Source organism: Passer domesticus, chromosome 1 (assembly GCF_036417665.1).
Source record: "Passer domesticus isolate bPasDom1 chromosome 1, bPasDom1.hap1, whole genome shotgun sequence".
In the NCBI taxonomy this organism is placed as follows: Eukaryota; Metazoa; Chordata; class Aves; order Passeriformes; family Passeridae; genus Passer; species Passer domesticus.
This window is the reverse complement of record NC_087474.1, coordinates 149,706,158-149,731,228: the sequence shown is the minus strand read 5'-3', so window position 1 is coordinate 149,731,228 and position 25,071 is coordinate 149,706,158. Positions and strand designations below refer to the sequence as shown.

General features: G+C 45.6%; 1 protein-coding gene across 8 annotated transcripts in view; it reads right to left on the bottom strand.

Moving 5' to 3' along the window:
* The window catches only part of ZHX2 (zinc fingers and homeoboxes 2), a 74,854-nt gene that overhangs the window by 31,233 nt on the left and 18,550 nt on the right, over positions 1–25,071 (bottom strand). For 2 of the 8 annotated variants that reach the window (XM_064395879.1, XM_064395895.1), the window contains one exon: positions 11,435–11,496. The gene's annotated coding sequence lies outside the window, so the exon portion shown is untranslated. Of the gene's footprint in view, positions 1–10,226; positions 10,275–10,569; positions 10,741–11,063; positions 11,176–11,434; positions 11,497–11,911; positions 12,551–13,441; positions 13,718–25,071 lie in introns of those variants that run through there. The other 6 variants (XM_064395888.1, XM_064395885.1, XM_064395925.1 and 3 more) reach the window with 6 other exon arrangements.

The window sequence follows — 25,071 nt, the reverse complement described above, 5'->3', positions numbered from 1 at the left end:
TCATCAGCCAGGGAACAGCACAGAACACCTGAGCCCAGTGCTCCACTCCCCTGACACATCCCAGAGCACAGTACATGGATAGAGGAGGAGAAGCCACAGTTAACGGGTATCTATCCATGACTAGCCTCAGGCACCTGAAGGGCATAGCTCTGTGTTTGCTGGCAGGCAAGTGATGTGTTGCAGAACCCAGAAGCAGGGACTGTGATTTGCAGGGGTAATTCACCAGCTATACCTACCAGTTGCTTTGTTGTGGTTTTTTTTTGGCTTTTAAAAAAATGTTTGCTAAGTGGGAAGCCCCAGGCACTGGCAGTGGCACAAAAAGCCTCCTCTCACAGACCCAGCACGTTTGAGCAAGGAGAGAATGGATGCACAAGAAGAGGGAGGTGCTAGACAGGTATGAAACCAAGCCTGCCATGAGCCTGAAGCAAACTAAGATACTAGAATGATCACATGGCTCTCCTAACCCCGGGATGCTGCTGAGAGATGTAGCCTTGAAACTCTCCACCCTTCTAAATGAGATTTTTCAAGTTTATTACTTTTGCAACCAGCTTATGAAACCCTCAAAACACCTTCTACTTGTTTTGCTATTTAAATGCTCTCTGGAGTCACTTGCCCCTCTACCAAGAACAGCTAAATCACTGCTTCCTTCCCCTCTGCCACCACTGCAGCTTTTTGGAGGTCACCATCTCCCTTCTCTCCATTTATCCTGTCCCTGAGTGCACAGCTTCGTGTGTACCAGATATATCACAACTGCAGAGTGCTGCTGGGGCCATCTCAGGGGCTGAGCAGGCTTTTTTGTTCTGTTTTTTGTTTGTTTTTTTTTTTTTTCCTGGTTAGCTTCATGCTTAAAGGACACACTGAAGCTGTTCTCTGCTGGGAAAGGAGATGACCACCACCATTCCCTCGTGCTTGCTAATGCCACCACCAGGGTGGGATATCATATCACATGCCAGGGGATGAAAACCTACCCCCAGACTACCCTATTTCCTTCCTATGCTCAAAATCACTCTTAGGAATCCCCAAAGGATGTTTGAAGTTATGGTGAATGTTGAAAGTTATGGCGAATGTTGAAAGTTATGGCAAGCTCTGGAAGATTTACACTGCTTTTAACACACAGGATGTACATCTGATTTCACTGCCACCTCTGGCAGTCAGGGCTAGCACAAGGCTAATGAATGCATCAGGAGTTTGTCCAAATGACACATTTACTCATTCAGACTCAGCTGGAAAGAGATGCTCAGAGATACTCATGACATGCACAAATGCACCCTTCAGATTTTCACACACAGCAAAGGAAGGTGCTTTGGGATCTTCTCTTACAAAAAGGGGCAAAATTTCTAAAGTACTAGATCAAAACTTACTGCTGCCACAGACAGCCCTACATGTTAAACTACCACTGCAGAGATTTCTTTCTTTTTGATAACATGAACCAAATGAAACATATTCACAAAGAAGCAACACTTACACTTAATAAGGATGCGCTCCCTTCCACCCCATAGGAACACAAGGGCTGCTTCTCACCTACTCACAAGTGCTTTCCCCTAGTGCCTTGGGAGTATTTTTAGAGGTCTGATCCTGGCTCATTGAAGTCCTCTGAAATTTTGCTACTGACTCCAGCAGTAGCAAGATAAAAGAAGAAAGCTGCTTTTTCTCTGCACTCCTCCAGTATCAGAGGGATGGCTTGTCCATGGCCACTCAGAGGGCTCTCTGACTGAAAGTAAAACCATTGGAGATGTTGAGGAATACATTCAGTGGAGCTGCAGATTTGAGCTCCGGGTGGAGGGAGCCTGAGGCAAAAGCTGGCAGTGACCCTTTGCACAACAAAGGACCCGTGTGCAGGAGCCAAAAACTCAGCAGGAAGAGCCCAGACTTTCATGCACAGAGATTGTGGGGATGTAAAAGGCCGAGGATTCCTTTGTTTGATATCCCACCTCCAGAGGCACCAGTTCAAGCTGTTATTCTGTTATTGCACCATGATTATTTTAAGAATCCAGACATGTGAGACTCTGCTGTGGGAAAGCCTGGGTTGAGCTGGTAAGGAAGCCTGGTGGGACTGTCTGAGTGTAGGGAGGCAAGCAGGGCACCCCTCGGCCACTGGAACCACCTGTGGTGAAAGGGCTTCAGTCCCAGCTCACTGCCAAAGCAAATCCTTCATGGTCAGACAGGAAAATTTCCTGAACAGGACAGCAAGGTCACATCAAGTCAGCCATCTACTGAATGCTTTATGGAAGAGCTAAAAAAAAACCCCAAGCAGCTCCCCTTTGCATTCACTTAGTATGTAATAGCTAATACACACTCACTAGATAAAATTACATATATAAGTAACACAAACCACATTTTAATCCAATATTAATAACAGAGACAATAAATGCAAGGCCATTCCCTGCCCTGCTAGAGCTCAAGTCTCCTCCTGTAGTAGGTGCTCTTTCCAAGCACTGCACCCCCCTTGCCCTTCCCTACACTCACAGCAGCATCTGAAATGCAGCTGCCCCAAGCACAGCAGGGTTTGATTCATCTGTTGCAAGCCTGGCTGGGTTTCTGAGTGTGGCAAACACAGAGATAGTCTGGTTTGAGGCATGCAAGGAAGAGTGTACTTGGAGAACTGCAGACAGGAAACGTGCCAGATTGTTTATACCTGAGTCACAACTAATGCTGACAATGAAAACTGAGTCAACTCAGAGACCACCACTGTGCTCAGTGCCTATGGGATGCTCCAGCCTAATGCCACTAACAGGGAAACTGGGACTAAGCACAAATGACCCATACAAACATCACAGCTGTTTGGTGTGAAACTCTTGGTGATGTGATACCCCCGCTGCATTTGCTGCCTTAGGAGACAGGAGCACATTCTCCAACTCACAAACAGACTCACAGGTCCAAGTGCTCCTGCTATCAAGACCTTGGGCTCCTGATTGCCAATAGACATCTCCATGAGTGAGCAGCCACTGGGAAAATAACACTACCAGAAACTACTGATGGTAGCAAAAAGAAGGAAACATCTGGAATGGGTGGAGATGGAAAGCTCCAGGAAAGTTCATTGCAATTTTTGTCACTTCCAATCTCTCTCCTTTCACTGAACTCTATTCTATCCCTTGATTTCTTGCTTATCAGGCAGACATGGAAGCAGCAGTGTACTTTTTAAATCCACTGGGGCCAGTGGAGAGGAAAGCTAGCAAAGCCTGGCTTAGCTTCAAGTGGAGGGGATGAGGGTTTAAGTGAGGGGAGAAGATCCCATGCTTGGTAACATGGGGATTTGTGACAGACCACAGACTTGCAATGCAAGGTGTGTACAGGGATCCCAAATCACATAAAAAGAAACCAAAACAAAACCCCACAAGCCTTGGGCTTCATTTTGGTGGAGTCCTTGTTACTGCAGTACCTATGAGCACTCACTTGGGCAACACGTGCCCTTTGCTCCCACACAGGGCTTTCTGCCACCTCGGATCCACCCTTATCCTCAGGGGAGGGAAAGTCAGACCTGCCTGAGTGCATGTCATGCCTCTCCAGACTACATGCAAGTCCCAAATTACTGTAAATTGAAAATCTGTATAGCACATTGCACCCATACAGGGAGGCTGAGTAGTTGATGCTGAGCTGAGGACCTGACAGGTAAACTCTCTCACAGCAGTCTGTGCTCACTGTGGAGCATTTATTTCCCCTCATAAATCACACTTCAGCTTTTCCAATACAACTCCTGTGCACATCTACCCAAACAGAAATACAGGCTCCCACCTTCTACTTTCCCCATCCCGATGATCCCAATTTCCCTCCCTGGGAACAGCTTTCCGGACCTGCCACCCATCACAGCACTTAGGAGCATTATCCATCAAGGACTCCCCCAAATCACTCAGCACCAGGCCTGCTCCACCACACACACTCCTGGCACAGCCATCCCCCCAAGAGCCCACTGCTCACCTCTGCACTGCCTCTGCTCAGGGACAGGGACAGCAGAGCTGGCCTGACTTCCTGGCTCCCCCATCTGCTGCCCTGTCAGTATTTCCACTATCAGCCACCCATAACCTGGGGCATTTCTCTTAGCATGTAGCCCAAGCAGGATTGCTATTCTGCAGCACTTGTCTCTGCACCCTTTGCAAAATTGGGCCATATGATGAAAATTTCAGGTAGAAATGTTATTTCTGTGTCTTCTTGCAACAATTCCTATTTCAGCTACTTAACCCACTGTCTTTTGATATTCAAAAGCATCACTGCTCAGACCTCCACCCTGGCCAGGCACCATCAACCAAACCCTTCCCACCTCCCCCCCAAGGAACAGTTCCACAAGTTCCCTTTGGTCAGGGCACTCGGTTCAAAGCTCTCAGCCTCCCTTGTCCCTCTGAGCTAGCCTGATCACATCTGCTAACGTAGCAGTGCTCACCTCCTCCACTCCACTGGTAATGCCAGCTTCATCCATCTGCTTGTCAGCTTCCCCCACAACAGCCACTGCCTGTCCCCACCCCATGCTGCCCCTCCAGCATGGCAGGAGCTCCCACCATCATCCCCCTGCAAAGCCTGTCCTGGCTGCTGCCTTGCAAGCTCAATGGAGACCCCCATTTGCTATGAAAACATGGAAATTTGGTTTTTGCAGTGTATCAGGTACTTGGAGGTAGAAAATAAAAAGGATTCCTTCCCAGACCTCTGAGGAAGCAGCAGCTGAAACAGGTGGCTGCAAGCATGTGCTGCTCTGTGGCTGTCACCATCCACCCAGAGACTCTGCTTCCATCACAGCTCCTGCCATATCCTGGGATCACCTTTGGATTCGATGGGGTTGCCATCAGCTAGCAGAGGGATTTAAAAAGACATCAAAGAACTTAGAAGTATGGGATGCAACTCAGCGGGATTTTTAAAATAACTGCCTAGCACACCCAAACTACTTGCTGTATTACTGCAGCAATAATATTATCACTCTAGTTTTGGTCATGACAACACACCTTCAGTGTAAACAGGAAGGAAAGCCTTAATTCTCTTCCTGGCTTGCTGGAACGGTTTAGACAAATCTTTAGCACCTTCGTTTACATGCCTGGGGACTGGTTTTGCATATCTTTCTGAGCTGTTAAATCCCAGATGCCCAGCTGTGAGCAATGTGTAGCAGAGATTAGCTGTGCTGCTTTGGAAGGGCCACCTGACACTGCGTGACCAGAGCAGTGTGACGAGCAAGGACATCCTGCAGCCTGGAACACTGATATGGACCACCTACAGAAATTCTATAGGTCATCTTTGCTCAGGGTGGCATTCCTCTTGTCTACATTTTCCCCATCTAGTTTATGGCTCAGAGTTAAATGGGGAGAGATAGACAATTCTGAGGGCTATGCCTGTGACCTGCTGCAAACATCTGTCCTAAAGCAGGGTGAAACATTTCTGCAAATGGTGCAGTCTTTCAGCTGATGCTACAAGTGGTTAGACAGCTACCATAGAATAACTGCTTAACTTCTGGACAGCTGGGGTGAAACACATCCTAATCCATCTCTCCAGGTTTACTTTCACTAATTTATAAAATGGGATAACAGCACCATCCCAGACTGTGAGAGTGAGAGGCTGAGCTCACGAATCCGGGTCTGGGCCAGCCACCACACTGATACACCATGGAGGTACATACAGCCTCAGACCCATCTGCACATGTCAAAACCCTCAACACCCTTCCCCTCCCCTCAGCAAATAAAGGTGTTCCCTTCCAAATAAGGTTTCAGTACAATATTAAGGAATGTGATGTGAATAGAGACAAAGTGTGCAATACTGAAGTTAATCACAGGAAATAGGGGCTGGAAGGGAATCCCATGAGAGCGCCACATTTATTTCATTATTATATCACAGACGACATTAAGCATCCACTGAGTCCCTCAAGGCAGAATTCTTGCATAAAAAGCATCCCCATTTACCAAGTATGATAGAACCTGCAACTGTTCTATAAATAAAGGTTATTTACAAAGAGCTGTTAAATATTTATTTTTCTCTGGAGACTGAGTTCTCTGTTCATTTGTCTCCACCGCAGAATCATTTGGTATCAGGGAGCAGAGGAGCTCACCTAAAAAAAGACTAGGAATCTGTCCAGAGCCTGATCCGGACACAGCACCAGCCTCCTCCACAAGCTGGCAAGGAAAAGCATCCAACCTGACACAGAGGGAACACGAAGCAAGCAAAACAGGAATGATCTCATTCGGGAGGCAGAGGTAGAAGAAGGAACACCAGTGATACAGCAGTGATTAATAAATGCTATCACACTGCTTCGTCCTTACAGGGCTGCCTTGGCACTGTACATTGAAAGAAGTGACAACCTTCAATTGTGAAGAGTAACTGCAGATTTGCATTACATTTGCTTTGTGTCTTAGGAACAAGAATACATCTCTCACAACCAATAAATTAGTGATTTTTTTCTTTTTTTTTTTAATTTTTGAAGCTGACAGATCAGGGTGGGGGACACATGACACAGGCTCAACCAAAAAAAAACAACGTGACTCTGGAATACACTTCACTGCTAACCCTTTGTAGTAGTAATTGTAATAGTTCTTACTCCAGCTTGCCAAAAGCTGTTTTAATTAAATATTAAAAAGCTATTTGTTAAAATAACGTTTCCATAGCAACTAGAGAAAGCTAAAATACCCTGGTGCTTCTGACTCACAGCATATTAATCAACCACCAGCTATTATATAATGAGCACCTCCCTGCAAGCACCAGCAGGAGCCACGGCACCGAATGCCTGAATGCAGAGCTGGACTCTGCTCTCTGTGTTTGCTGCCTGCTCCCAGCACAGGCAGGCCCGGGGAATTACCTGGGCTCAGCCCAGGAACCACATGCCCAAACCTTTTGGGGAAGCCGTGCTGGAGTCCCCAGGGTCAGTACGTCCCCGTGGGGGCACAGAGGGGGGGTGGCACTGGGCAAGGGGACGTTCTGGTCACACGGATGGTGGCTCCCAACATACCTGCAGCAGTGAGGCGCTGAGGTGGCTTCCTCCCAGCAAGCCCCAGCACCTACCTCCAGTGCTTGTCATGCAAATGCAGTGCTCATACCACACCTATTTCTCTATTTTTTTTTTTTTACATTATCAGAATTGTTTTTTGTAGCAAGCACCTTCTTACTATTAGGCCAACTGTGCAAAACTGAAGGAGTGATTAAATCTTGCAGGGACAAACAAGCTCTGCTGCTCAACCAGAAAAGCTTATTTCACAGATTCAAGAAACAAATCAAGACAAAGAACAGCAAACAACCACTCCCCCCTCATATCTAATGCTCCCAAAAGATGCAAAAACCCTTCTGTACTCTATCCATGCACCACAACAACAGCAGCCTCAGCCATCCAGCAGTTAAAGCTGCCCGACATGTGGCTGCTGCTGGCGCTCCTTGCCAGCCTTTGGGAGTCTGTACCCCAGGGACACAGCTTGTGTTAGAGGCAGTGCAACGTCTCCCATTGCCTTGTCCATGAAGAGCATCACCAGATGGTCTGAAGTGATGGGAGCAGTTGCAGAAGAGAGTTGAGCAGTTGAGGCCAGAGCAATATTCCCTCAGGGGAAGAGTACTGGGATGGAGAAGTGCAGCTACATAGGTCAGATGGAGTTGGAAAACCACCTTCTGCCTCCTCAGTGACTCAATTTTTTGCTTTTAAGCCCCCTTCCTATTTTTTTTTCCCCCAATGGAAAATAAATCCTTAACCACACAGTTATTAACCAAAAGGAATGTGATGAATATTACAGCATCTGTATGCCAGCTTTGGTTTCCTGCTGCTTTGTTTGGGTGTCACAGACTGTGGCTATGACAACCACAAGCAGTTATTGGGCTGATGTCATTTGTGACATCATACTTAATGGAAAAGAAAAGGAAGAAGAGACAGTATCAAAAATAAGAAGAATGGAGCAAGATCCCAAATGACCACCACACTGGGGGCTGCTGGAGAGCCAGGGAGAAGCAATCCCATCCTTACCAATGCCCAGGCAGCACTCAACTCTTGGGAAAACCTGCCCAGGACTGTGATATGAACTGCAGATTTGCAGTTACATGGATGAAATCCTCTCACCCCTTCTCATCTTGGAGCTGTAATGGAGGCTTTTGGCTAAGCCTCATCTCCCCTGACTCAATTTCTCCTGCTCTCCAACCAACTTCTCCTCCACATCTTTATCCTTCAGTTACAACAGAATAATCCCCTCCTTTTAAAAAATAAAACAGTCTGTCCAAAATTTCCAGACAGTTGCCTGATCAAGCACTGGGAGAATGAGTGTTGGTTTTGTGAGGAGTGCACTGTTTGGAGAGGTGGCAAGTACAAGTGGCAATTTCAGGGCTGCTACAGCTAGAGCCCCATCTCTTGCCCCAGGTAAGAGCAAGGACGCAGCACCACTGTCGCATTTGGCAAAGCAGTTTCTGTGTGCAGTTCTGGCATCCCTAACACACTGTTGTCATTTTCTCTGCAGAAAATGCTTGCAAATTCACTGCTCAAGCTCCAAGAAACAAAAATAACCCCAAATTCATCTAAATCTCGTCTGATAAGAGAACAGTTTACTGCAACAAGTAGGTATTTTTTGAAGTTATACATCCAGAGGCCTTGACATAAGCAAGCTACCACTGCCCAAAGGACAGTTTCTCTGTCCTTCCTGCTCCCCCACCAGACCCACTGTGCCTCTGTAGTCCAACACTGCAGCCAGCCCTCGGCATCCAGGGATCTGCAGCCACCTCACCAACCTGTCCTGACCCAGGGCATCCTGGGGTGGGAGAGCAGCCACACAACCACCTGCCAGCTGAGGATGCACCTACAACCTGAAGGAACCCCTCCCCTGCATCCCAGGGCTTGGTCCCCCACCAAGAGATGGCTCTGCCTTGCAGAGAACAAAACTCCATCAGCTGAATTCTGCCCATAATAAAGTGGGTATTGCTTTAAACAGCAGGACAGAGATGCTGCCTTACAAAGGGATGGTGAATTAAAGCCTAATGGGTGAAGCAACCACCACTCACAGCTTGCTCAAAAATGTCCCCAGATCCACTGGAAGTGGCAGGAGCTTCCCAAACCAACACCTTCCCTAACAGCTCATAACACAGCTCTTGGTCAAGGCCCCTCTGCAAGGATGTCAGTCAGAGCCACCCCAAGCCCCTGTTGACACCCACACTGCCACCCTTCAGAGGGGACAGGCACCTCTGGAAGCAGCCACTGGCAAGATTCACCTCCAGCTGCTGGCAGTCAAACAGAGAAAGGGAAATGACAAAAAAGTCTCTTTTTCCTTCTCTCCATCAGTTCCCTCATAGAAGGACTGAAACATTTTGCAGGACAATACTGCAAGAGGACAGAGAGAACAGACATAGAGGAGCCAAATTCTTCTAGCTCTGGGTTTTCCTGAGCTTCTGAGCAGGAGATAAGTTTCTCAGTCAGCACTGTCCCACTGCAGCCATCTCATGCTCCCCAGTTCCTGTCATGCAGCCAGAGTGTGGTGAGACAGGTAAACAGAATTTCCAGTCTCCTTTCATTGCTGAGCTGTGCCTGTATCTTGCAGTAATTTCAGAGCCATCTGAGACCATACACCAGTTGCCTGGGGAGCTTCCAAGGACGCTACTCTTGGCTTTATCTCTCCTCCTCTTAGCAAAGCTATAATATATCAGAGGCACCTGTGGAGTACACGCCTGTATCAGCACTGCTGTTTTACTTTGATTTAATAACACAGACAACATCTATGTGGGACCAGCAGGTCCTTCTCTGAAGAGCAGGAGCAGGTCCCCATGTTCAACCCTTTGTGGAACCAACCACCACAGGGGTGCCTTAGGATATAGACTCATTAGGAACTGAGAAAATGATTCCCAGATTTTAACACTGCCTACCTAAGAGAAAAACAATCAAGTTTTGGTTCTGAGATGAGCAAAGGGCTTTTCTAGGATGTGGATATACTTTGAGAGACACAATATATACAAAGCACGCTTCTGCTGAGTTTTTTTTAACTTAAATTGGTATCTATTCATCACTCTGAAGCCAACACAGCTGTAAAAAAACAGAGGCCAGAGCCCACCCTGTGCAGTGCTTTGTGACTCACAAAAAACAAGCCCCACAGCTCAATTAGCAGGTCTTGTGTGGCAGTCTAAACACCAAGGAGTTAGAAGAAAACATTTGTGATTCAAAGGAAGAATATGAACCATGGACCTTACTGTGGGAGATCAATACAAAACACTGTCATCATTCCACATCCCTTTTTTCTGCAGTTACTGCACTCATTGCCAGTAACCTTCACAAAAGGCTTAAAGAAGGATTCAATTTTTTTGCTTACCAGTTTCTGAAAGCTTGATAGGTGTTCATTAGGGAATTTTCACCACACCTTTACCAAACATGGATGGACTCAGTTTTTTTTCTTTATCAAAACTAGCCCTTTCTTTTTCAGGCTGATTTCAATTTGGGGTTTTATTCCACACTAGCCCAAATAGATTTTTGTTGTTGTAATAGAAAACAGGCTTAAGCCACTAAAATGAAAATAGAAACAAAACTCTGCTGATGTCCAAGTAACCACTGATTGCCATCACCACAGAACAGGGTGAAAACAGGAGTTGAGCTGATTATAAAAGCCTCAAAAAAACCCCCCTTATTCTACCATTCTGCTAATAAAATTTACTTACAGAAAGCAACGAAGCCCAGAACAACAGCATCCAAATTTCAGCCTCAGAGCAGCTACCTCAGGAGCCCACCCTGTGCCAGGCACACAGCCAAAGGCTCCAACCAGGATATCCTGAGGTTCCTTTAGAAGAGCACTGGCTGGCCCACCTGGAGAGCTGCAGACTAGCCACAGCTGCTGGGAAATCCCAGCCCACACTTTTCAGCAGTGCACAGGGAAAGGCCCTGGGGCAGCTGCTCTTCAAATATACATTTTCAGTTTTTGGTTTTGTTTTTTTTTAATATATATAGAAGCTCCTGGCTAAGGTACTTTGAAGCAAGTGTGCCAGTATCTCCTGTGATATAAAACTTCCATCAATGCCATTTTATCCCATCAGGGAAGACCCAAATATTGATAGTTTCCTATTGTGATGACAAGGCTGTGGTGCTGTCCATACACACAAAAACAACATCACAGCCAATCTGTGCTCTTTTTCCATTGCAAAAGATGCAAACTCACTTCCCAAGGAATGCCTCAAGTCTTCAGCAAGATTCTGTCTTTCCATAGCTGGTAAAGCTTGAAAACAACAAACAAGCTTCAGATGGTGCTAATGGTCCATCCTGCTAACCATATTCTGAGTTAAATGCATTCATGTGGTTTATATCTGTAGTGAGATAATTATTCAGCCTATGTGGTAATACAATGCTGACTTTATTTTGTGGGCTGCAAAGAGGTGCCAAAGGCACTCAATTGGTTCCAAAAGACTGGATTTGCTTGCTGTAAACATTTCTTGAAACATCTTTAAAAGAAAAAAACTAGAAGATTCTCCTTCTGTTTGAGCAAGCTTAGATTTCTCATGTAAAGGAAAATGGAAAGAAAAAGCTACTCACTCACAGCACTTGATTTCTTACATCCTGGGAATCTCTCTGAAGATGAACAGTACTTCTGATACCTACAAAAGTGGAAAAAAACATGTAAGTCAGGGAGAAAAATAGAAGAGAATAGCAACCATCCCTTCTCCTTTACAACTGGTAACTTAGTTTTTCCATCAGCACCAGGAATGCCAGCCAGAATTCCAGCAATTCCCTTTTCCACTGACAAGCAATTTGAAAGATTTGGTCCTCCAGCCCCTTTACAGTAACATAATGAACCTTGGGAGCCTCTCAGGAGGAAAAAATACCACATTTCTTAGCAGACAGTGGAGAGCGTTCACACTGACATCCTGAGATACCACCACTGTGGTTTGCACTGGAAATACCCACAAAACATCTGCTGCAGCTGCCATGTTCCAGAACAAACTCTTTGACTATTGGGAACTTCTACAAAATGCCATCAAAATTGTCCTTCTCCTCCTTAAAGGGACTCACCTGCTGTCTCCCAAAGCTAAAGTAGGCTTTCCTCATTTTTGCCTTTTTTTTCCCTAAAAAAACAGGAGAGGAAGGTTTCACTTCAGCAGCTGCAAGAGCAGAACTGAATAGAAAAATATTTCCCTTCGGCAGTGGCTGTACACACACCTAAGAAACATAGTGCCTGCAGGTCTGCAAGAATGGCTAAAGAGATAATAAACAGCCAGGGGACTGCTCTGAGTAAAAGAAATACAAACAGAAAACCATCTCACAAGCCCCCAGGAAAAGAGGCAGAAGCTTATTGATTGCCTCAGTGGGACTGTGAGCACAACCTGCACTTTCAGCTTAAGCTGAAGCATGTGGGTTTGAAACTCCAGACCCCTCTGTTATCTGGCCCGAGGAAGGTCGGCTGACAAACCCAAAAGAAACTTGGAGTCTTTTGCTGCTTCCCAGCAGGTTAGGGTGATATTTTTTTGGATCTTTTCAAAGGAAGATATGACTTGATTTCCTGAGAGAGCACACCGGCTACTGGAGGAGCTGGGAAGCCAGAAGCTATTACACAACCATAACCATATTTTAAGAGCTTAGGCTAGAAAAAGCTGCATGTTTATTCACAGATAAAAGGGAAACTGCTTCCCGCTTTGCTCTATCTAAGAGTAAGGCAAAAAAATGCTAGTTTCACTGAATTGTAAGAGAAATAAAACACATGGGATAGCTGCGGATTTCGTGCTATTTATACCTCCAACACTTTGGGACCCAGCAGGCCACCTTCTGCTGCTCTTCCTCCCTCTTTCGGGTCAAATTCTCCATTCTCACATGGTAGGCTTAGGATGAAGCTGTTTCTTTATGTAATGGGTTTAGTCCAGTTATATTTTACTAAAACTGCTATTTGAAATCCTGCTTTTTCAGTGCTGCATCCAATACACAAACGTGACCGTACAGCTTGCCAACAGAACTAAATCCAAACCAAGTGAATAAAACATTTCTAAAGAACAAGAAAATCACCTACAGTCCAACACAGCCCTGTCCTTTCTGGATCTCAATCCTCTGCTTAGAATGTTAAGTAAAATAAATATGTATGTGTATGGTGCTGTTGCTTTTTGGGACTCTAAACTGACCCTCACAATTTTTGGTACTTCTCCTAAAGACCCAGCTGGTGAAGCTTCTGCAAGGATCTTCTCCACTTTTTGAAACATAAAACAGAAAGAAATCTTCAGGGTTATTCCATTCAGTCCCTTGCTGTTGTAATAATTCTGCACAATCCTCTTCAGAAAGTATGCAAAAAGTTTCTGCCCCTCGTGGCTATGAGAATATGACTTGGGTTTAATATAACAGCTCAGAAACAAGTTGGTAATATATGTGTATATATATATACACACACACATACATATTTCAGATCTTTCAAACTATTTCACACTTCTGGGAGATCTAAGCTACTGCTTTTGAACACTTGGAGTTAGGCAACAGTGAAATGAAGGACTCACAAACATGTTTCATATAGAAACATTGACTTTTTTCAACAGGTAGGTTATTACTATTGAAAACTCTTGCCTGAGTTTGCTTGTCTTGAGCATCCCTGCTGTAGGCAGCTCTTGAGCAGCCTCCCATGGGGACATGCCTACTCCAAGGCAGCACAAGGCAGGAGAAGCAGCTTTCCTTGCCATGAAAACACCACTTTCCTGGAATGCATCACAATGCTGGGATCAGGCAAATTCAGACCAGGCCTCCCCTCTGCACAAGAGGCATTCATACAGCCATCACCATTTCACCCACATGAGCTGTGCCACACCAACACCCACAGAGTAATGGACAAGAGCTGGGGAGATCTGTATCTGCTGGCTCCCTGTGGTGTCACGGTGAGTGCATGTACAGAACAGTAAATGGTGCTTTCTGAGTTACCACACACCTCCTGGTTGACAGGAATTGCCTGTTTGAGTGTTTACGTGGCCCACAGCATGCAGTGAGTAACTCCAGCTATCCCAGCCAATCTTCATTCTCTGCACACTGAGCAGGAGACTCAGCCACCAGCTGCTTCATCACTCTAGATTCTTTCCAAAAAAACATCTCATGGCAAAACAAAACAAAATAAACAAAACAGCTTTTACATACTTTATAAACACCAGCACTCCACATGGTTTCTGCAACCCAAACACTATAGCATAAACCACCTGAAAAAAGGATTCTTTTGCTTTATTCACCATGGAGTTTTTTACAAAAAAGAGAGATTGTCGAGATATCTTCAGAGAGCTAAAAGGTAAATCTTGAGCTGCTGTTACGACAGGGAAGAGAAATAATGGTACTTTTTAGATGCTTGACAGAAAAGTTCCTTTGAGACTCTCTCAACCTACAGAAATTATCAATTTTGCAAAAGCGTATTTTACAGAGAGAAACTGAATTGGAAGCCCTGAAAGCACTTGCTTTCCCAAGCTGTGCTTGAGATGAAGAAAATAAAGCCCACTCTCCTCTTCACTTCTCTTCCTGAAGATGCTGGTTTGGTGGTTTAAATCCTGGGGTCAGCCAGAAGCATCCCCACGGAGCAGGTCGTGCCAACTCTGCACAGCTCCCCCAGCTCTGGTGTTCCCTCCACAGCACTGCTGATCCATCAAATGGCCTGACTGCCCCAAAGCTCCAAACTGGTGGTACAGGCAATAGGTCAGGAAAAACCTCCTTCACCGAGCTAATGTGCTTTCCTCTGCTGCTGGCTCAGCGAGGCAGGAACAGAGCAAGCCCAGGGTGCAGGGTGGGGCACCGGCAGCCGCCCACCATGTCCCTGCTCCTCACTCCCTGGTGCTTGTATCACACCAGGCATTTATTAACTTTTCAGTGTAGCTTACACCTCTATTTCCCTAAAAAACACCATGATCAAAATTACCACCTTAGCAATCTGAATTACTTCTAACAGCAGCCTAGCAATGCTTTCTATGGAGTTAAACATGCACAGCTGTGCTGGAAATGGGGGGTTTGCAGCCTCTCGACTGCAGGCTGTTATTACAGCATGATTAGCAGATACAAATGTTCTTGAAAGTCGTCTCTCTCCACACACTGAAAATCACAGTTATCCCAACAGATCCTAAGAGCCCAACAGCTCCTGGCTGCTGGTCCAGGCCTTGTTAAGCATTCAACAAACCTGGCAGAGCACAGCACCATGGACTAACATGCTCATGAAGGCTCCTTGCCTTCAACACCTTTCCCTAAAGCTATTAAAATTAACCCATCCCTGCCCCCATCCTTAGAACAGACAAAACACAACTGAAAGTCTACATCAAAACTCTAAATATGCAGTGAAAAAGGCACTAAAAACCCCCAAAGTGCTCTGAGGTCTCCGAATAAGTGCACACACGGGGCAGACAGTGATGCTTGGACAGACCATGGGGTATCTCCCACAGCACTTCATCCCCAGAGGTCTTACAGAGGTCTTATCCCTGTCCCACTTGGCACTCAGCTGTCCTTCTCCAGCCTTTTGAATAAAGCTGAAGAAGAGAGGGGTATTTCCACCCCACACCAGCTGCTGCTGGCAGCCCCTGAGCTCCCCTGGAAGACCACCAGTGCTGACCTGGAAAACACAGAGCAGGAGGCCCCTCCCAAGAGTCATCTTCTCCTCCTCATTAGTGTGATGACCACACACACAAGGTCCTTATCCATGCTGCACAGTTTTCAGGGATCTGTGAGCAGAAGCTGTCGCAGACAGTCAATCCAAGGCTGCACCATGCCACAGCTCTCCAGCCTTAGCTTCCTCCAGGAAAATTTCTATAAACTATAGGAATAGACCAAATCCCTCTTTGCAATGCCTTCTGATATTACCAGCTGCTTTTGAAAATATTACAAAGCATAAAAATAAGCAAAGGGAAAACAACAGCAAAATAAAGAGTAAATAAGATCAAAAACCAAATTAGCTGTCTTTAAAATAAAAAAAAAAGAGGGAAGAGAATCTCATAGTTTTAGGCACATTTTCACTGTGCAGCACTGTCCCAGAAACTATTCCTCCTGTCTGAGAGATTTAGTAGATTTCAGAAAACACGTTCTTCTCTGCCAGGTTGAAACTGATCTCACGTTCCTCTAGGGAGAAGCAGGAGCGTGATACTCCAGGGAAGCAGATGGCTGAGCCAGGCAGCCTGGGCAGCCACGGAGGCCACCTTCACCCGACTGCCACCCCAGGGGACTGCTCCAGTTCCTCGGGCACAGGCTGCAGCTTGTGCCCATCCATAGTTCTACCTGGAGCTGGTAAGAAGTGGGGTGGCTGCTGGCAGCAGCTGCAGTTGGCCTTGGCTACAAGGTGAGACAGGGGCTGGTGAGGTGTCAGAACCCAGGACATTCCTCTGGATGCCCTGGATGCCAAAATCTTGGCAGGGCCTCGGAGATCCTGGCAGGAAGTCAAAGACACTTGGGATTTTGATCCTAACCCATGGAGCAAATTACCAACTTTATATGAAGAATTACAAGTCACAAAAGTTTAAGTAGCATAACAGTAATTGTCACTGGGTGAAAGGTGTTGAAAGAATTTCAGTATGGGGGTCTAGGAGACAAGATGGAGGAATTTTGGCATTGTCTTGTTCTTCTTCCTTCTTCTTCCTAGCCTCCATCTTCTTGGTGATGGTGGCACTCTGGGATTGGTTTAGAGTAGAAAGTCACTGTCTAACACAGGTGACAGGTATTGGAACATAATTGTAAATATTGAATACGTAGTTTATAGTATAAAAAGACAACACCAGCCCAGGGGCGGGCAGTGTGCCTCAGACCAACTGGCTGAACAGACCTCGGCAGGCCAGACAGAAAATGTTTCAGATAAGAAATAATATACAACCTTGAAAATGATAGCCGAAGACTTCTGATTTCTTCTTGGACAGCTGGGTTGGGGAAAAGAGACTTTTAATATATCTCGGCGTCATCTTGACCAGAGGAGATTCTGGGAGTGAGGGTCCTGGCCTGGCTTCCCTGGCACTGAACAGACAGACAGAAGTGATCCTGCCACTTCTCATCTCAGTGCTCTCGAAAAATTTGCAAATGAACAATGTTAACCCCACAGCCCCAGCATGGGGAGGTGACAACTCACTTCCTCACTGAGGTCCTACAGCCTTTCTGCACCTCGCTTTCCAATGCTAAGTCTAGTTCATGGGGAACCAGAGCACTGAACCAGCATGAAAGAGAATGGGAAAGCATTGCTCAAAGTGGATTATATTTACTTTTCAACACATCCCCCAGCTGCAGATGTCAGCACAGAGAAAGGTATATTACTTTCTTTCCTGTCTCCTTAACTGTTCCTAACTTCCTTCAACAAATCAAAGTGTTTTCTTGAAGGGTGAGAAATCTCAGTCTCATACTATTTTAAACTGGCAGCAAGGGGTTTAGAACAAGGAGAAGAATGTTTGATTGCATAAGAAAATTCAGCCAGAGAAAGAAAGTGATGTCCTGTAGGGTTCTGGATATGAAAAAGTTCATTATTAGTTTATTTGGCTTTTAGTAAGGCTAAACTATTTCACATTATTCCTCTTAACCCTTGCATTTCACACTATCACCCTCTGGTTAGTTACCTATGTGCCTGTAGTAATGAAGGTGTTGGAAAACAGTAGTTGCACCCCTCCTCTGCAAGGGCCATGAATGAGAACTGTTTTCCAACACAGTGGTTTCTGCACTGTTGTTGGACACTTTTTCTGCCCAACATATGTACAACAATAACTTTTTATTTTTAAAAAACCAAGCTGTGGACTGTTGACCTGCTAATTAATTTTCAACACCATGGGATGTCCCCTTATATAGTCACAGAATCATTTATGTTGGAAAGAACCTTTATGCCAAGTTGACCACTAAACCACTTCCTAAATACCACGTCTACATGTCTTTTAAATACCTCCAGGCATGGTGACTTCACTGGACAGCATGTTTCAGTGCCTGACCACCCTTTCTGTGAAAAACTCTTTGCTAATATCCAATCCAAATCTCCCCTGGTGCAACTTGAGGCCACTTCCTCTCATCCTGTCACTGTTACCTGGGAAAAGAGACCACCCCACCTGGCTACAGCCTCCTTTCAGGGAATTGTAATGCTTGATAAGGTCTCACCTGAGCCTCCTTTTCTCCAGGCTAAACACCCCCAGCTCCCTCAGCTGCTCCTCATCTGACTTGTACTCCAGCCCCTTCCCCCAGCTCTGGACAATCTCCAGCCCCTCACTGTCTGTCAAGTTGAGGGGCCCAGAACTGGACACAGCTCTCGAGGTGTGGCCTCACCAGTGCTGAGTACAGGGGACAATCCTTGCCCTGGTCCTGCTGGCCACACTGTATGTGATCCAGGCCAGGATGCCTTTGGCCTTCTTGGCCACCTGGGCACACACTGGCTCATGTTCAGCCACTGTCAACCTGCACCCCCAGGTCCTTTTCCTCTGGGCAACCTTCCAGCCACTCTTCCCCACGCCTGTCGTGTTGCAGTCCCTGTGTTCAGATCCATCCAGGTGTCATACATGGAGATATTTCCATTTCATGGAGATATTTCCATTTCATGGAGATACATGGTGTAAGTTGTACAGTGGGGGACAGAGCCAAAAATAACACACTCCTTCTACTACCCACCAAATACCCAAGCTCATAACAACAGCAACGTTAACAGTAGGAAAAACACACAGAAAAAAGAGAGAACTGAAGCGAACACAACAGAAAACATACTATCCCACATCAGTCCCCATGGTCTAAATGAGGATGTGCCAATTTGGGAAGGCCGGGGTCATCATTTGAGGCTGCCTGTAAGAGCAGGCAGGTGGGGAAAGTGTTGTGAGCAGGAACCCATCAGCACAACTTCACATATGGATGGTGCTAGACTGCAGAAACATCACCAGCTATTGTCACTGCTCAGATCCACTGTCAGAGTGACACAATTCAAGGCCTCCCAGTATGACTGTTAGGTCTGGCCTGGTCTCTCCAGTTTCAGCCTGATTTCCTCACCACATGACAGAGCCCAGCAGCAATCACTCTTTTCCCTTGCTCTTTATTCATTCCCTCTTTTGTTTCCCTCAACCCTCAAGCTGAAAAGAAAAAAAAAAGGGAAAAAAACAAGACTGATCAAGACCAGACAGTGACTACATTTTGCTGCCATAAAAATAAATGCAAGAGGAAGGGGTTTCCCTTTTCCAGCTGTTTAGACCATTCCTACTTTTGCCTGTAAAGCACCAATGTATTTGCAAATTCCTGCCAAACACAGCAGCCACTGGTGCAAAAGTGATGCAAAAAAAATGAAATTACCACAGGATATATACGTAAAGCAAAAGATCACTTTGCTCCTCTCAAATAATTTTCTCATGAAGACCAGCACTGTTAGGTGTTATTGATTCTCTTGTTTTCAGTAAGAGTCCATGCCCCTATACCTGGAAAGTTCAGTGAGAGGTGCCTGGGTCAGCCACAAGTAATCACAGAGCCACAAACAGACCATAGGAAAGGCTGCCCAGGGTCCCTTGTATGTTGCTATATGTTCCTGCTTGGTCCTGAGCTTCAGCTGCTCTCCTCACTGCAAACTCCTGGAGTTCCTGTTTGATGGGAGCATCTCCCAGGGCATGTTCCTGCCCGCTGCACTCCTTCAGCTGCACAGCCCCAACCCTGTCTCTTCAGTATCCCCATGCTCCAGTAAATGGAGCCACAAGGGGAATGTCTGCACACACTGACACATTAAAAAAATTACTGATCCCAAGGACTGGGAAGGGTTGTGGAAATCCCCAAAAAGCAGCTGCTTTTGTGGCCTTTTCTCCCTATCCTGGGGATAGGCAACACAGCCCGGGCAATGTGTCTGCTTATTCTGTTAAGAATCAGTAACTTTGGGCCCATCCTTCCCCTCCAGCTAGACTTTAACTTTAAAGGCCAAGAATACAAAGGGATGGAATAAAAGTCTCCTACAGCCTGTCAGTCTTGCTGTCCCACACATTTATCCTATCAATTTATCACCTTCACTGCACTGATGTCTGTATTGAACACTAATTTGTTATGTGTCTGGGTACACAGCCCCAAACAGCCTGGGATGTTTTTGGAAACCAAAGCAACAGAGGTTCACTGAATGTGTGATTCCTCCAGATCTGTGCTGTATTGAAATAAAATTAATGTTTGGATCTGCCTTAGTTTGAGAAGTGGGCCCATGGGAATCTCATGAGATTTTACCAGACCAAGTGCAAGATGCTGCACCTGGGTCAGGACAACCCCGGGTACCAATCCAGGCTGGGGATGAACAGACTGAGAGCAGCCGTGCTGAGACCTGGGGGTGCTGCTGGGTGAGAGCTGGGCATGTTCCAGCCATGTAGCCCAGAAAGACAAACATCCTGGGTTGCATCAAAAGCCCTGTGGGCAGCAGGTTGAGGGGAGTGATTCTGCCATTCTGCTCTGCTCTGGTGACACCCCACCTGCAGGGCTGTATCCAGCTCTGGGGCCCTCAACACAGGAAGGACATCAACTTGTTGGAATGAGTCCAGAGGATGCCACAAAGATGGTTAGAAGGATGGAGCACCTCCCCTATGAGGAAAGGATGAACGAATTTGGATTGTTCAGCCTGGAGAAGAGAAGGCTTCAGGGTGACCTAATTGCAGCTTTCCAGTACCTGAAGAGAACTTACAGGAAAGATGGGTCAAGAATATTTACAAGGGCATGCAGTGCCATGACAAGGGATAATGGGTTCAAATTGAAGAATAGGTTTAGGTTAGATATTATGAAGAAATTCTTTACTGTGAGGTGGTGAGACACTGCCACAGGTTGCTCAGAGGTTGCCCTGTCCTGGGAAGCATTCAAGGTCAGGCTGCACATGGCTCTGAGTAGCTTGGTCTAGTGGGAGCTGTCCCTGCCCATGGCAAGGGAGTTGGAATGAGACAATCCTTAAGGTCTCTTCCAACTCAAACCATTCTGTGGTTCTACTGGAATGCATTTGGAGCACCAGATACTTTTTACAGCTTTCTACCCCATTCAGGATCGAGGATACATTCACACTTCTGAGAGAGAACCCTGCTAGTACTTGGATACACCTTTGCCACTCACTCCAGCAGAAGCAGGTTTGAACCAAGGAGATAAAGTGCAATTCACATCCTGCTGTGAAGACTATTCAGGAAAAATGCACTTTCACCTTTTAAAAATCAGACAAAATCAGATTTAGTAAAAAATGTATCTTATCCTTCCACATAACATATCCTTCCAGCAACATTACATTAAATTTCTTCTGTCTCATGATATATTTAATGAGGGGGAGAAAACCAGACGAGGGCACACCCCTTTCTCCAGTACTCCTTGTTATTCTTCCAGAACAATTCTTCAAAGCCACTGAGATCACTGTATGTTACCTCCTTTTTGAAGGATCAGATACATTGCATCAAAAAGCATGCAGGAAAAGTTCTAGGGCATGAAACCAATTTTTGTGCACTTTTATCTGGGTCAGCTTTTCTATTGATTCTGCAAATACTGTATCATTTTTTTAAAGTTAAAGGTTTTTTTAGTTTAAAAAGAAGAAAAAGAGAACATCAGAACTCAAGTCAAACATCCACCTCAGCCAAGGACTGGTTTTGTTGGGTGACTCCAAATCAAAAAGGCAGATTTTTTTATATAATAAAATCCATCTAACAGTGAAAGGGCATCTGGATCAACTTCTAAATTCAGTAAACGCCCTCTTCCCATACTGTCTATTTTCATTAATACCATTAATACTATCTTTGCTGTTAAGTGTACAAAACTTAGCAACAGCTGACAACATCTAAGAAAGCTAACATGAAACAAACACATCAAAACCACTCAGACACATGTTTTAGCATTAATTCCTCCCTTCCTTTCTCTGCTCCTCTGCCAAGTTTTCCTCCATGGTTATGAACTATTTGGCACAGCTTCCAGCTTTGCTTTATGTTGTTTCATCAACTGATGTGTGTCTTGAGGTACTCTGAAATAGAAATAATAAGTAAGAACTGGCCTAATACAGGTGACATCCTGTATTAGGAGGAGATGACTTATTGCAGATATCCTGAAGATCTGAATCAACTGCATCTGTACACAAACATTGTAGATGGAGGAAGGACCCTTCTCAGAGGACTCCCACCAACAGGTGACAATTCCTAGTATGGACAGCTTAGAAAATGTGCTTACAATTTCTGATGACAGCAGAATATAATGAATAAAGTAGAGGGGAATTTCAATTAGGTTGGTGAAAGTAAAGAGGAAATGAACTCTCTCTCAAGTGCTTTTCCAGAATGGAATGCTTTTACTTCCGAGAGATACTTTTTGCATATTTTCATGGTGGTGTGATGCTGGGAACTCCATCACATTGTCCAAGAGCCTGATTATCAAAGGTATTTCTGCTGGAAGCTGCGTGCCTGCTTGGACAAACCTGGTTTCACAGGGGTTTGGGCATATAGGAACTTCCAAGTCAGAGCTCAAGAGGGTTCTGACTAAGATAAGCATTTATTCCCTGGCTCTGGGACACTAGTCTGGCATGCTCAAGATCTGTCTGCACAGATCCATCAACCTTTTTATACTCACTTTTCCCAGTCTGGAGAACTCAGATGGAAAGATGAGTAATCATTTCCATCACACCCACTGCGTGGCCCATACAAAAACCCCCAGCCTAACCGATTTCTAATACACAAATGATTAAACCCCAACTTTCTTGCCATGATTTTACCCCATTAAGCCTTGTCCTCGTTAGGAACCTTGCCAGTCCTGCACAAGGCTGCTGGATGCTGCCTCCAGCACTGCACATCAATAACCAAAGAGCTGCAGACAAGTGAGCTGCCCTCTCTGCAGCAGGGCTGGAGGTCCCTTTGCCCAAGGATGGCTCTGCTTCCAGAACCCCACCCTACTGTACCCCATCCATGGCCCAAGTGCAGTTAGTAATAGATTCTAATTGCAAGAATTATTGCTCTGTTACACTATGTCTTCTCTCTTCCCCCATGCATTAACTGGTTGCTTGGAGCTTTGCAGTCCTTCAAAGAAAATGCTTTGAAAAATAAGACTGAGGAGGCTCACGTTAAATTGGGAAATGAGCACGCCTTGCTGGCTACCCTGAGAAACTAGGACAGGCTTCTCTCCACCAAATCTCCAGGTATCTCTCAGGCAGCAACAGTCGGCACAATTCTTAAAATACTCACAGGCTGATTAAAAGCTGGCTTGCAGCACTCACTAGACTTGTAGCATTAGTGCAGACTTTTAAAATCAAACAGACAGGACGATTTATGAAAGAAACCTTCTCCAAATGCAGGACTGCTTGCTGGACCCCCTTCCTTGCTCTCCCACCTCACAACACACCTGAAGCTCCCCTTGGGAAAGCCTGAGGTACCAAAGTGGGCATGAGCAGAGGTATCCAAACCTTGCATGTCAGTCCAAATTCAAGCCAGCAGCTGCTTCAGTGTTAAAGTCAGGTTGTAATCCATACCTTTCCAGGGCTCCTGACAACCAGCCACCATCCTGCTTCATCCCTTGCTGGGAGATGTGGTGGAGATGTCTGAGGGGAAAGCGGAGGGCTGAGCTGGGACAGCTGGCCCATAGATCTCCACAATGTCAGAGGAGACAGCTGCAGAGCAGACTTTAAAACAAATATCCCTTCCCAACAGGCCACTTTCCCTGGGGGAAAGGTTTTCCCTGGTGTGCCACATCCCAGGCCCTCTCATTCACTGCTTGCCTCACACTGAAAAAACTTCATTAGTGGAGAGGAGCCGAGTGCTGCCAGCCCTGAGCCCCACTCAGTGACCGATAAAAGCCACACTGAGCACCCAGCAACATCCCCCCTCACCAAAGGAGAAACAAGGGCTGCTTCCCTTCCACTGCCTTCCCCACCTTCCTCTCAAGGATCAGAGCACCCCCATGACAAAATGAATTTAATATGGTGTTTTCATCCTGTTACTACGGATGAAGCAAAGCAATGCTAATAGTTTGGATTTACTGAGGTCAGTTTAAATTCAGGCAAGGCTGCAAAGCTGGCTTTGACTGAGCCCACCACATCCCAGCAGGGCAGAGTGCAGTCCCCAGCTGTGGCAGATGGTGCCCTGGCAGGGTGTCACCCTGCTGGCTGCCCTTTCTGTGCCAGGCTCAGGGATGTGGCACTCCAATGCCCGTGGGACAAGGGTGGGTTCCACCTTCCTCAACACCATCACCCTGCACTGACACTCAGCCCACAACCTCGACCACGCAGCTTAATGACACCTCCTCATTTAAATATTTAGGGCACTTTGCCACAAATGCAGGTGTTTTTGTTCCTCTGCTCTTTCACGTGGTGGACTTCAATGAAGAGCTTTTGGCCACCTGTCCCACAGGGGTCAGTTTAGCATCTTGAACAGAGCTATCAGGCAAACAGGTTAATGGATGAATGTTAATGTACAAATATGCTGAACCTAAATGGACTCTCTAAAATGAGATTCAGAAATAAATACAGAAAATATAGTCAGAGGTCATCAGAGAAACCTACTGGTAATGCTCAAATTTATACAGAATCATAGAGTAGTTTGGGTTGCAAAGGACCTTTAATTATATATTAATTACAATTAAAATTGATTTTAGTCCAGTCCTCTGCATATACACAACTTCGCAGTGAAGGAAACATTGGCTCTAAAGGATCTCCTATAAAACAAATTAAATATGTAAATTAAGCAAATTAAGTACCTTTAAACAAAGCTCAGCAACCCTCTAAATCCAGGCAGGGTAGTTACAGCTCTCTTTAGCCTGTACTTCATGGATCTTCACAGCAGTCTGTCGAATCAGTCATAACTTTCCCATTTGTCCTTTGCAACATTATGACAACTTCTGAATAACTGTGAAGCAGCACAGCTTCCTCAACTGGAACAGCCTCCACTGTCCCACAGCAAACTGCACTGTTTGGATTTAATTTCTATTTATATGGCTGTGTCATTTTCCAGATGAAATGTGTGGTCTAAGTAAAAAACACACCCAGAGTCTTCACTGCCTTCATCCAAACTCAGTCATATGCTCTCACATGTTCCACTGAAAAAACCAGGGCCCCACCTGGTACCCCAAAATCCCTTAGAGCACTCTGCCCTTCAGGAAGCTCTGTAGTGCTCTGTTGGAAGATGAACAGTGCTCAAAAATTTTATTCTTCATGGAGGTTGTATTTAAAAAGATTTTCTACTGTCCTTGTTGGAGTTTCACATTTTGGATGTGTGACAAAGCAGACATCGTGTGCAAGGAAATATAAATTCTGACTGCACAAAACTACCCTAAAGCTACAACTTCAGGAC